Source organism: Crocuta crocuta, unplaced genomic scaffold (genome assembly GCF_008692635.1).
Source record: "Crocuta crocuta isolate KB4526 unplaced genomic scaffold, BGI_CrCroc_1.0 scaffold143, whole genome shotgun sequence".
NCBI classification, from domain to species: domain Eukaryota; kingdom Metazoa; phylum Chordata; class Mammalia; order Carnivora; family Hyaenidae; genus Crocuta; species Crocuta crocuta.
In genome coordinates this window covers 6254953-6266606 of record NW_027529175.1, presented here as the reverse complement: position 1 = coordinate 6266606, position 11654 = coordinate 6254953, and the positions used below count along the sequence as shown (strand labels likewise).

At 54.8% G+C, this 11654-nt stretch overlaps 1 protein-coding gene across 1 annotated transcript in view; it reads right to left on the bottom strand.

The window, feature by feature from the left end:
- The window catches only part of TBC1D22A (TBC1 domain family member 22A), a 213395-nt gene that overhangs the window by 192647 nt on the left and 9094 nt on the right, over positions 1 to 11654 (bottom strand). The window lies entirely within an intron of this gene.

The window sequence follows — 11654 nt, the reverse complement described above, 5'->3', positions numbered from 1 at the left end:
CGGCGCCGCCGGCGGCCAGGCTGCTGGGCGCCGGGAGCCACCGGAAGTCCGGCAGCCTCTGTTCTCTGCCCGGGGCCCCGGCAGGACCGAGCCCTGATGACCAAACACCTGCCTGGAAATTCTCACTCGGTACCACTTTGTCAAAAGGCAAAACGCAGAATTACAAAGAGAAGATAAATGTAGATTTTTGGGGGCGCCTGGGTGGCTGAGCATCCGACTTCGGCTCAGACCACAATCTTACAGTTTGTGGGTTTGACCCGTGTCGGGGTCTGCTTCTGATGCTGTCTCCCTCTCTCTCTGCCTCTCCCTCACGCTCACGCTCTCTCTCTTTCAAAAATAAACATTTAAAAATTGTTTTTAATTTTAAAATGTTTTTTAAAAACCTAATAGTTTATTATAAAAGTCTTCTGCTCATCTGCATAAACTTGCAAAATGGCAGGCGAGCAGGGTGGTCAGCTGAGCAGCCCCCACCCACACCCCTTCCTCCTGGGCTGGGGGCTTCCAGCCGGGGAGGCCACGGCAGGCCACGTGACCCAGCGCAGGTGAGTCAGAATTAGCGCAGGCCCTTCCTGGCTGAACAGCACGGCCCCAGCCCGCAGCCGTCCCCTCTCCCTGCCTGGAACTCAGATGTGAGGCCTCGAGATTCCGCGGCCTTTGCACCACGGTGAGAAATACGCTTGAGATACAGAACCACCCAGGAAGGTGGCAGAGCAGGCAGGTGAGGGAGAGCGCTGTCCACCGTCCGCCCCCTCGGACTTCCATTTACACTAAATGAAATAAACAGAGCCTGCTCCTCCGGCCACTAGCAGGGGGACATCCCGTCCCGTCCCCGTGCAGGAGACAGCCACAGTCACACTCTGACGCAGCGCCTCGCCGGCGGTGCGCACGCGCAAAACCAAAGGCAGACGCCGGGGCGTTTCATGCACAGATGAAATGTTTTCATTTTTAAAAACAGAATGCAAGCTCACCTTTTTCACTAAGCAGCCCATCATGACTGCTTCCCCGTGTCCTTCCCATCAATTCCCATAAGTGCATCCATTGACCTCACGTGTGCTGACACATGCGAAAACACGCACTCGTCTTACGAGGTTTGGGAAACGTAACAACGAGAAGGGCACTCCTCGTGAATCTGTAATTACTTCCAATGTTTAAAGGTTTTCAAAAGTCCAAACAGTGAATGAGCACCAGCCGACACGTCACTGCCTGTCCCACCTCCCTGGACAGCGTCACCTTGACTGTCACCGTCCACCACACAGCTGCACCGTGACTGAGCCACTGCGGACTGTGCCACACGTTGCCCATGCGGCGGCCACGGGGACAACCAAACCACGGCTGATCTCACGGGCCAAAGCTGGTCTTCCGCTGGCCGAGTCTCCTCAGTGACCCGGAAGGTAAAACACGTCTGTTCACTTGTGCTACTTCGTTTAGTGAACCGCCTCCTCAGACCCTTTGTCCACTTTTCTTAGGGGCTATTCACCCTCTTCTTAACGTTTACCAAAAACCGTTTTGGAAATAGGGTTTCTTCTCTGTCATTCGGGCAACAATGGCCCCTAAAGATGTGACATCGGAGGCTGAAGACACGCAGCAAGTGCAGGACATGGTCCTAGGCTCTATTCTGTACTTGGGAGTAGTGCGGGCGCAGGCTGTGAGGACGTGATTGGACTCAATGACAAAGCGGCTAACACGGGTGATGGGTTAGAGTGCTGTGTCAGCGCGACATTTCCTGACACTGAACTGCCCTGTGTTTATGTAAGAGAGTATCCCCATTCTGTGGAAACACACACTGAGGTAACGAGAAATAAATTACACGGAGAGGGAGAAAGGAGGATGTGAGAGTACGCCGTGAGCAAATGACAAATGGTGGAAGAAATGGGCAAAATGTTACCAATAAGTTGATATGGGTAATGACTTTGTGGATGTTCTTTGTACTGTGCTGGCCGTTCTTCTGAAGGCTTGAAGTTGTTTCCAAATAAAAAGTGAAAAAATAAATAAAATAAAATAAAATAAAATAAATAAAACATGAAAAGAAAAAAAAAAAGGTGTGACATCCTAATCCCAGAACCTGTGACCGTGTCACCTCACACGGCACAGGGGGCTCTGCACAGGTGATCAAAGACAGAAATGCTGGGTGTAGCCAGGGCTGGCCGGGTGGGCCCAATCTAATCACCAGTCCTTAAAAGCTCTCCCTCTGAGAGGGAGCAAGACCATGAAGAATACTCAGATTCAGGCTACACTGCTGGCTGTGAAGATGGAGAAGGGGGCCACAAGCCAAGGCATAGTGGAAGCCTCTAGAAGCTGGAGAGGGTAAGGAAACACCTTCTCCCTTGGAACCTCCAGAAAGCCCTGCCAACACCTTCCTTTGAGCGCAGCAAAACCCACATCAGACTTCTGACCTCTGGAGCCATAAGATAACATGTGTGTATTCTAAGCCAATGAGTTTGTGGTAATTTGTCACAGTAGCAAGAGAAAACCAGAATACAGAACAGAATGGAGACAGACAAGGTGACAAATCCATCTGCCCAGTTTATGGAAGCTCAAAGGCCTATGTGGTTAAGTCAACCCCACTAAAGTGGGGTTTACACAGGGAGGGCCCTGCTCTGACTATACCTAACAAGGCCCACCCCCGGGGCACCCAGGGTGGCTCAGTCTGTTGAGCGGCTGACTCTTGATTTCAGCTCAGGTCATGATCCCAGGGTCATGGGATCGAGCCCCATGTTGAGCTCCACGATGAGCATGGAGCCTACTTGGGATTTTCTCTCTCTCCCTCTACCCCTTTCCCTCGCTCACACGAGTGTTCTCTAAGATTTAAAAAAAAAAAAAAAAAAGGGCCACCCTTACTGGTTTAGCCTGTTCCAACAATAGCAAACACGCTGCATGTGGGGCAGCAGCTTATAAACAAAGGCATTTATTCCTCACAGTTCTGGAGGCCAGAAGTCCAAGATCAAGGCACGTCCAGGCTGCAGAAGGTGCCTTCTCACTGTGTCCTCACCCAGCAGGGAGCCCCCTGGGGTGTCTTTTATAAAGGCCCTAATCCCATCAGAGTAGGGGGGGCCCTCCACCCTCAGGACCCCACCTGCCCCAAGGCCCCGCCTCCCAACACCCTCACTCCAGGTCAGGGCTTCCCTCGGGCTTAGGAGTTAGGAAGCACAGGAACATTCGGCCCAGCAGACCTACTGAGGCAGCATAAATATTCCACCGTGTCCTCATTCCACACTTCTGTGGTTTCATTTTTCACCCTTAAGTTTTTAGTCACCTAGAATTTCTTTTATTTTGCTACATATGTGTAAGAAAACTTTTATAAAAACAGAGTCAACTGTTCCAATGCCATTTGTTAACAACCTACCCTTTTCACCACTGGTTTGAGGACACAATCTTCCATATGCATTATTCGATACTGCGTCACTTTTTTAGCTTTGCATCTGTTCCTCCATCCCTGTGCCTGCATTACGTAAGATATTCCCTTTAAAAAGGGGGCCTGTCGGTTAAGCGTCCGACTTCAGCTCAGGTCGTGATCTCGTGGTCTGTGGGTTCAAGCCCCACGTCGGGCTCTGTGCTGACAGCTCAGAGCCTGGAGCTGCTTCAAATTCTGTGTCTCCCTCTCTCTCTGTCCCTCCTCTGCTCATACCCTGTCTCTGTCTCTCTCTCTCTCGCTCTCAAAAATAAACACTAAAAAAAATTTTTTTTAATGTTCCGTTTTATATCCTAAGATTTTTCAGCAGAACTTAATAGACATCTGATAGCTCCCGCCTCATGGCAGGCACTATGGGATGCCCTAGGCAGGCAAAGACCAGCACACTAGACTACAAACCCTTGAGAACCTTAAAGTTTACTTACAAAAATTTTTTTTAAAAATGCACTGGCACTTACAATGTTCAATGAGAACAAAAACATGGTAAACAGGAATACTGTTCAACGGAATCGTATCTGGTTATAAAATGAAATGCTGACACGTACTACGAGGAAGAACCTCGAAAACCTTACACCGAGTGCCAAAAGCCAGTCCTATAAAACACCCATTACATGATCCCAGTTATATGACGGGTCGAGAACAGAAATCTATGGAGACAGAAGGCAGATTAGTGGTTGCTTAGGGTGGGGGACAGGAAGCTGGGGTTGACAGCGAAATGGGACAGGTTTGTTTTGAGGTGATAAACATATTCTGACGTTGACGGTGGCGATGGTTACGGAAGTCTCTGGATACACCGCGACATCATTGAACCTCACCCTTCAAGTGAGTGAATGGTGTCCCATGTGAATGTAAACAGGTGAACTACATTATACGTGAATCTCAAGAAACATGTCATCTTTTTAAAAGGCAACACAGCTTGCAGCTGGTCCTCTGGGGTTCTCTCCGGAACCCAGCCACCATGCTTTGAAGAAGCCGACTCACCACAGGGGGCCCACGTGGAAGCACCAGAGCCAACGGCTTGAGCTGTGGTCCCAGCCGGCAGCCAGCACCAACCGCGGCAGCACGAGTGGCCAGCCTTCCCCTGCCCTCTCCCCCAGCCGCTGGGCCTCCCCGGTGACCACTCAGGCACCATGGAACAGGGATGAGCCACCCCCATGCGACTGGTCCCAATGAGCTCCTGACCCCAGACCCTGACAGAAGCCATGGGCTTATTTTGCAAGGAAACCTCTCAGCCTGCCTAGATTAAACACAACCTCTCTGTCACAGTCACGGTCCCTTTCCTGAAATCTCATGGAGGCCTCCCTGACCTTAGTACAAAGGCACCAGTTTTGGGGCTCCTGGGGGGCTCAGTCAGGTAAGCATCATCCAACTCTTGATCTCGGCTCAGGTCATGATGCCACAGTTTGTGAGATCAACCCCCACCCCCACCCCCCCGCATCAGCATGGAGCTAACCCTCTCTCTGCCCTCCTGTGCACGCTCACTTGCATGCGGGCTCTCTCTCTCTCAAAAATAGGAAGGAAGGGAGGGAGGAAGGAAGGAAGGAAGGAAGGAAGGAAGGAAGGAAGGAAGGAAGGAAGGAAGGGTCCAGTCTTCAGAATCAAAGGGCCTGGGTTCAAGCCCCAGGCCCAATAAGGACAAGCCGGCACAGTGCTAACTGTGTAACTGCTCTGAGCTTTAGCTCCCTCGTCCCAGACACGGGGCTAAGAACGGGTAAGAAATGGGATGGCCATGAGTTACAGCGGCCGGACTGCCACAGAGTGACCCACGGATGGCACCCACCAGTGCCCTCCATCTACTCTACTCCCCTGCACCGCTCCCTCGCGGCTCAGCATGCAGCCAGGGGGCATTGGTCTCTGTCCACCACGAGCACGTCATTTCCACCAAGTCCCGCCCTTCACCGCTACCTCGGGCCCCTCCCCTCCCAGGACTGCACAAACACATGAATTCTGCATGGGCACCCCGCTTGTGCTTAGTGAGCAGAAAATGTTCCAACAAAGTTCAAGCTCAGATTAAAAGGCATCACATTTTATCTTATTAAAATTGCATTTTTATCTGTTCTTGCATAGCTAAAAAGAAAAACAAGCTTCGGCTAAAGCCATTTTAAAAGAATAAGTAGCAGCTAACATACCTACCTCATTTCACATGAAATTGTTCTCTAAAAAATACACTAACCAATAAACTGTTTAATAAACTGCACTGCTCAGAAACACTGCAGTGATTCACTGCTTTGGAGAGGACCCTAGTGATTCCTTAGGAAAAGCAGATACATACGAAACTGCCACTCCTAGGTACACGCCGTGGAAAACCCTGGCATAAGGATCCAGGAGACAGATTCTGCAATATCAGTAATGCTAAAAAGAAAAGAAAATTTTAAGGAAACCATAGATGTCCATTACCCACTGAATGACGAGCGAGCACCTGGAACACGTACGTCTAACAGGAGAACTAGCCACAGCAGACAGGAGGACCTACAAGCTTCAAGATCAGGAAACTTCAGGGGCACCTGGGGGCTCAGTCAGCTAAGCGTCCGACTTCGGCTCAGGTCATGATCTCACGGTTCGTGAGTTTGAGCCCCGCATCAGGCTCTGTGCTGACAGCTCAGAACCTGGAGCCTGTCTTGGATTCTGTGTCTCTCTCTCTCTCTCTGACCCTCCCCTGCTCACGCTGTCTCTCTCTCTCTCTCTCTCTCTCTCTCTCTCTCTCTCTCAGAAATAAATGAAACATTTAAAAATTTTTAAAAATAAAATCAGTAAACTTCATACACACACCACTGAGGCCCAAGTTGAATAGACACAATATGACATCATTCACACAAAGTGTTTTTTTAATGTTTATTTATTTTTGAGAAAGAGACAGAGCGCAAGCAGGAAAGGGGCAGAGAGACAGGGACACAGAATCAGAAGCGGCTCCAGGCTGTCAGCACAGAGCCCAACGTGGGGCCCAAACTCACACACCATGAGATCATGACCTGAGCCAAAGTCAGATGCTTAACCGACTGAGCCCCCGGGCGCCCCATTTATAGAAAGTTTTTAAAACCAGAAAATGAACTCACTTTGGATACAGGCACGAGTGGTCAAAACACCTGCTGCATGTGTGGCAAAAAAAACAAATCCAGAATAGTGACGACGGCGGGTAGGGGTGAGTGGAGGGGAAGCTGGGTCCAGGGACAGAATCCAGTGGCTTCGACTCGGTGCGTGTGACAGCTTATTCCTCACGCCAGACGGAGGACACGGCACGTTCCCCGCAAGGCTGCCAGGAGCTCGGTCTCTGCCACCGCGAGGGCCAGCCACCGGAGCGCTCCTCAAGGACACGCTCAGCCCGCCCCGAGCCCACCCGGCCACCCCTGTTCGGCTGCACTGTACACAGAAGCCTTTTGAAAGAAAGCTCCACATCTTCAGTCGCCGAAGAAACGCAGACCAAAAGCACAGCGGGATACCACGTCACCCCCAGGACAGCAAGAATTAGGAAGGGGACAGGAGTGTTGGCAAGAACGGGAAGGCCCTGCTGAGGGGATGTAAAGTGGGGCGGCCGCTCTGAAGACGGGCCGGGCGTCCTCAAAGGTCAGTAACCACGTGACCCTGCACTTCCGCTCGAGGAATGCAGCCCGGAGGAATGAAAACGTCCGTCTGCACAAAGGAAGTCGTATTTGTGACAGCCACGAGGCGGAGGCGCTCCAGATGCCCGTCAGCAGGTGAGCGCAGGGCTCACACGGGGTCCCCGCGCCATGGGGCACGATTAGGTGACCAGGAGGCGTGTAGCACCGACACACACTCCGACGTGGACAGGCCCTGGACACGTGCTCCGTGAAGGAGGCCTGTCACAAGGGCCACACCTCATATAATTCCAAACGCAAGAAATGTCCAGAAGAAGTACATCTACAGGAACAAGGAGCCCGTGGCTGCCAGGGGCTGGGGAGGAGGGAGGGGCGTTACTGCCAGTGAGTGTGGGGCTCCTGCGCGCATGTGGCTCACGCCCTCGAGTTCATGCTGGTGATGACCGTAAGTCCGTGAACAGACGCAAATCACTGCGTTGCACTTTAAGAGGGTGAAGTACAGGACACGCCAAGGAGATCTCTGTGGAGATGGTGAAGGGAGGGAGGGAGGTGCGAGGGCAGGGTCGCCCCCTGACCGGGTGTGCAGGAAGGTGGCCGTGCCACGGGGAAGGCGTGATCCGCACGGGTCCCCGGTGAACGGCGTCGCCCACAGTCCTCCGAACAGGCCCCGAGTCCGCTTCTGAAGCCCCGAAAACACCACGAGCCTGCAAGGCGCCACCACAGAACCGAACAGTAGCCTCAGGGGAAAACGGCCGGGCCTCACCCCCCAAACTGAGACAGTGACACTTAAGAAGGATGCATCTGTGACCCGCAGGTGAGAGCAGGAGCCACAGCTGCATTTTCTGGGTGGATGGGCATGAGTCCCGACGCCCGCACGACCCGGTGGCCAGGAACGACTCCAGAAAGAAGAACCAGAACTAACAGAGCGTCACCGGGTACAACCCTGTGTCCCCACCGAGGCTCCTGTCCAGGTGAGAGAGATGGCCCAGACGCGGGTGGGGAGACGCCGGGGATGGCGGCCAGAAGGGGACCCCCCGCCAGCACCCCAGTTCCCAAGAGCACACCCCTCCTGCATGAGGCGCGGGGGCCACCGCTGGAAGGCTACCGGGCAGGGAGGCAGGCGGCGAGGACCGAGTGAAGCCGAGGCCCCCCGCAGGCAGGAGCCGGCAGCGAGGGGCGCCTCTCCGGGCGGGGGGCACAGGTGAGGACAGGCGGAGACACTGGTCAGACGGGGGAGGCCCGGAGAAGAGACAGGACCCCTGCCACCAACGCCGGCTCCTCGGGCATCAGGGGAAGTTTAACCAACACCAGCGTGGAGGACGGTCCGGGGCCCCTGGAGGACAGCCAGCTGCTCGGGCCTGGTCCTCGCGTCGGGAGCACACTTCACTCGGGCCACTCGGCTTACACCGGCCAGGCCGACCCCGGTGCTGGAAAGACGCCAGGGAGCCAGGTCCGGCCCGCGCCTGCGGCTGCCTTGATGGCGGACGACTTCTAGAACACGCGCAAGAGGGACCCGAGCCCCGAGTCCCGGGCAGGAGGCAGGACGGAAGGAGGCCTCCAGGTTTTGACAGAAAGGAGACTCTCCCCGCACTTCCTGGCAAACAGCTTTCTGCTGAACGTGGACCCCCTATACCAAGGCCTCGGCTCTGAAGCACAGCGGACAGAATTGGGCCAGAACAGCATTTTCTCAATGAAAGGTTAGAACAGCAGTGGGTGAGGGGCGCCTGGGGGGCTCAGTCGGTTAAGCGTCCGCCTTCGGCTCAGCTCAGGTCGTGATCTCGCGGTTCGTGGGTTCGAGCCCCGTGTTGGGCTCTGTGCTGACAATGGGGAGCCTGCTTGGGATTCTCTCTCTCCCTCTCTCTTCCCCTGCCCCATTCTTTCCTTCTCTGTCTCTCTCTTCCTTTCTCTCTGTCTCAAATATAAACAAACATTAAAAATATATAAATAAAGCAGTGGGTGAAAGCAGCCCTGAGACAGCGAAGTGTGAGAGGAAAGAGAAGTACAGAAACGCCCCAAGCGTCAGGAAGTAAATGACAAATCCTATGACCGCGTTGAGGGTGAAATGCTTCCCGGGGTGCAGACGTGTAAAGTGAACAGGCAGGTCAGGCCGCCGGCTTGTGGCTCGGCACCCCCTCTGCGCTCACCAGCAGCTTTCTGAAATATGGACTCAATTAGCAACTGATTTACCATTAGGCTCATCCTCACACACAGAGATGGCTCCCCAGGTTTATGAAATATTCAGAAGAAGTAAGTTTTCCAAGGAAATTAACTTCAGAGGCTTCCGAAGAAAATGCACGAAGTACCATTATCACGGCAGCGATGTCCCTCCGCCCGCAGCACAAGCTGAAACCCTCTGTCCCGCGGAGGGAACGAAAGAAACACACGGCCCCACAGACCCAGAACAGAGCGCCTCCTGCACCGTCCCACCACCGACGACCACACCACTCAGCCTGACAGTCCCGCAAACTCTCAGCCATCCGGTGCCCCCACAGGGCCATGAGCTCCCTGAGAAAGGGACAGGGACCCGACAGGAGACCAGGGCTGTGGCCCCCAAAACCCAGCAGGGACTTGGGCAAGTACTGAGCAAATGAGCAGGCTGCTTCGTACACGTCTCTTGAAATAGGTCTTGGGAATAAGCGTGTTTACAATAACATTTTCCTTCATAAGAGAAAGGCGACGTGTGAACTCATGGGTACAGAGAACAGGCCGGTGGCTGTCAGATACGCAGGGCCAGGGAGCCGGGGGAAACGGGAAGGTGGGCAGAAGGTTCCAGCTCCTGGTGAGAAGATCGGGAAGGCCTGGGGACACGGCGTGCGGCACGGGCACTGCAGCTGACACCGTGTTGCGAAACTGCAAGTTGCTAACAGAGTAGATCTTCAAAGCTCTCAGAGCAAGGAAAACATCTGTAACTGTGTGTGTGTGTGTGTGTGTGTGTGTGTGTGTGTTGTGAACCCATCACCACAGACACACACACGTCAAATCAGTATATCCTGTGCCTGGATTATTGTTACATTATTACAATACCGTATTATACGTCCATTCTCTCTCCACCAAAGCAGAAGGGGCGTGTTTACGGGAAACAGGAAGGACAGAGAAGGCTCTGGGGTCCGCAGGAGCAGGCAGGGCGGCAGCCCCCGCTGAGCCCCATCTCCCCACCAGTCTCCTCGCCGCTGCTCCCCCACCCTGCCCTCCGTGGCCTCCAGACACGCTGCAGGGCCCCTTCACTCTCTGCACCCACCAGGCCACCGCACCCACCCCCTTTCCCAGCGGCCTGTCCAGACTTTTCCTCGAGTTCCTGACCTCCAGTCCACAATCCTGCCTTCTTCCCACTCGATGGGAAACCACGCCCTCTCTTGACGCTACTGACCAGCCCTAAACGGTTCTCAAACAGCTGCCGCTGCCACACTGCCAGCCAAGCCACACTCCCCACCGCGCATTAGCGGGTCCACCACGAAATTCAGCTTTGCGCGACGGCCACGCTCACGCCCACTTCTCACTGTCCAGTACTGGACAGCAGCGCCAGTCAGGCAGGAAAGTGGACAAGTGCCCCTGCCCCCTACACCTCTTCACGCCCCCCCCTGGGCCGCCCGCCCTCCCCTCCGCCCTGGATCAGGGCTCTGTTTCTTCTCCTGACCAGGTCACCAACTCCTGCTGCCACTTAATCTCCACCAACAGCAATCCAAGGAACATCCTCACCTCCTCCCTGAAGCACACCACCCACATTCGGCCCGTCTCAACGTTCCCCTAGACCCTGAAACCTTTCCCACATCTACACCCTCCCCTCTGTCACTGTCCGAGGAGGAGCCGCAGCAGCCGTCCGTGGCCTCTAGCTCTGGCCTCGGCTCTGCCAGTACAGGTCCGCTTCGCTCCCAGCTTAGCCTTCCCGTCAACCTGGGGGAACAACCAGAACCTTCTCTGTGCCTCTCCTGCCCCACCCCACAGAGCCGCCCCACCTGGGGCCAGCGAACCCCCATCACAGCGCTGGCCTCCAGCACACTCCGGCGGTCAGGGCCCTGCTGGCAGCGCTCTCTCTCCTGTCTGCCCTTCCTTCACCCGGACCCTCATTCAGGCCCCCTCGCTGCCAAGAAGGCCTCCCGGAGCTGTGTCTACAGAGCAACCCCACAGCCACGTAAGGGATTAAAGTGACAGTCCCTCAAGGTTCGCCTTGAGGTCACCTCCACGCCCCGCCAGCAGGTGCCTCCCATGCCCACGCTGCAGCAGGAACCGCGCCGCACCCCACAGCTGGTGTCCAGCTCCCCCAGCCAACGCCGGCCTCACAGCTGCAGGCCTGGCGCGCGCACAGAAGGCATCCGATGAGTGCCTGCTTCATGCTTCATCGTACAAACACTTGAACGATCGGGCATTTTAAATCTGACGGAGCTGTCACGTTCCACAGAGAGAGCACGACCTCTCAGAAGAGGACACCGGCAGGCAGCGCCCGCTGACCCGCTCGCGCACTCCCGGGGTCTCACCAACCCTGTCACAGCCACCAGACATCAGGACGGTTCACGAAGTCACATCTGGCCGAGACATGAAAGGCCACATGGCTCTAGTGACTGGTTTTGGACCAGAAAACAAATCCAAGAGAGGACGTAACTCTAATGGGCACACAAGACACGGCCGGCAGCCACCGTCCCGTCACCGGCCCTCCACACCATGGCAGCAGAGCTAAGAGTGGCCCGCGGCGGCCG